The following is a 2,172-nucleotide window of genomic DNA, read 5'->3' on the forward strand; positions in this document are numbered from 1 at the left end:
CATTTGGGAGGAAAGGTTGTTGATTGCATTTAGATGGTCCATCGAGTACAATGAAGATTGCTTGCTTGAAGAGTCCCTCTCCCCATCTTGCCAATCCCTATAATATGTCACCACGTCCTCAATGATGTCCACAACTTCTTCTTCGGTTTTGTTCATGATAGGGCCCCCGGCCCCTCCATCAAGGCATGACTTGCCTTGGGGACTTAAACCGCCATAGAAGATTTGGATCACTTGGTATGTGGGGATTCCGTGGTGAGGGCACTCCCTTTGATACTCTTTGAATCTCTCCCATGCTTCGTAAAGGCTTTCACTCGGCCTTTGCTTGAACCCTTGAATCAAGGCTCTTGCCTCCGCCGTCTTCTTTTGGGGGTAGAAGCGGGACAAGAAAGCCTTTGTGACATCGTCCCAAGTTCTCAAGGAGTTGGGCTTCACCTCTTTGTCTAGCCACTCCAAAGATCTTCCTATTAAAGAGAAAGGGAACAACTTGAGGCGGATAAATTCTTGAGAAACCCCATTGACTTTGATGGTGTTGCAATATTTTTCAAACTCTTTTAGATGGTTCAATGGGCTCTCATTCTTAGCCCCACTATATTGCCTTCTCTCAATCAAGGTGATCATTGCCGGCCGGATTTCGAAGTCATTTGCCGGAGTAGTAGGTGGAGCTATTCTGCTCTCAAACCTATATGCCCCGGGCACTCCAAGCTCCTTCAAGGCTATTCTAGGATTTTCACCCATTCCTTGCTCTTCTTGAATTTCTTCTTCACTTGAAGAGCTATAACCCAAGGATCTATTATCCACTCTTCTTCTTGAAAGAGTCCTCTCAATTTCCGGATCAAGGGGAACAAGGAAACGATCACGGGTTCTATGCATGCAAAACTCAAACAAAAATATTAGTAGCACGGCTACAAGTGTAGCCTAAAGAAACAAAATCTTTTTGTATTTTTTTTATAAAATGAAGTAGACTCAACAACAAAAGCTAAGCACCAATAGCATTCCACGGCAACGGCGCCATTTTGACAAGAGGAAAATGCATGTCGTTTTCTACCCTTTCCCCAAGCCAAACTAAATTTGTAAACACCTAACCAACCTTATATGAATATAGGGTAAGTTAAGGGTCGGTCCCAAGGGAATGCAATGATGAAAACTAAAGTCTAAGTCAAGCTACCTCAGAGTCGAAAATGAGATATTGGTTGGTACTAAAATGAACTAGATCAAATTCAACAAATAATCAAAGGTCTAAACACTAGGGATATGGGTTCCACATGCAAAATCAATGATAATGCTAGATTAAAGCTCAATCAATTAATTCAAGTATTGCAATGGACAAACAATAGTAGCAATCAAGAGAGTTCAAATACTATCTCCTATAGGCCAATCTAGTGGTCGCTATGAAAGGCAAACCAAGAAGAATCATAAGCAAACTCAATCAATTAGAGCAACCTTTAAATCAATTGGTCATGTCATTAAGAGTTGCAATGCAATCTAGATTAATCTTATAGGGTGATCAATCCTAATCTAATCAATCTCATGCAAAACTATGTCAACCAATTTAATTGCAACAAATCAACCAATCAAAGAGCATCAACTAGCATTTCCATTAATCAAACATGCTTCCCCCTTTCCCTAGCAACTAATCTACTCACTAATCATGGTGAAATTCAAGAACAAATAACTAGAAATTGCATTGATCATCATTCTATATCAAAAATCTAATAGAAATCAAAGTATTCAATATTATCAAACTCAAATCCAAGAAAAACAAACATCAAGCAAAAGAATCAAATAACAAGTAAGTAAAAGATGAAAGAAAGAAGAGAATCTCACTAAAATTGATGATTGAAAATGAAGAAATCCAAACTTGATTGATCAAATGTTGAGTTACAAATCCAAAACCAAGAACTTCTCTCTAACTTCTCTCTCTAAAACTAAGCTAATGAAAATTATCAAAAAGTTACCTTCAAAAAGGAAATACAATTCAATTTATAGGCTAAGAAGAAATCGGCAGCTCCCGCGGTCTCTCTCGATAAGCCCGCGCCCGCGGAAAAATGGGTACGGAACCCTCCGCGGGCTGCCTGGGCAGCACCCGCACCCGCGGCCTCAGGGGCCCGCGCCCGCGGCTTGATGATCCGCGCCCGCGGCGAAGTCCCCTGCTCCCAAAGGCTGATCAGGGGA

At 41.1% G+C, this 2,172-nt stretch overlaps 1 pseudogene; it reads left to right on the forward strand.

The window, feature by feature from the left end:
* Window positions 1–244: 244 nt before the first annotated feature.
* LOC145580444 (small nucleolar RNA R71) lies at window positions 245–343 on the forward strand (annotated as a pseudogene).
* Window positions 344–2,172: the final 1,829 nt, after the last annotated feature.

This window comes from Chenopodium album, chromosome 14 (genome assembly GCF_948465745.1).
Source record: "Chenopodium album chromosome 14, dcCheAlbu1.1, whole genome shotgun sequence".
In the NCBI taxonomy this organism is placed as follows: domain Eukaryota; kingdom Viridiplantae; phylum Streptophyta; class Magnoliopsida; order Caryophyllales; family Amaranthaceae; genus Chenopodium; species Chenopodium album.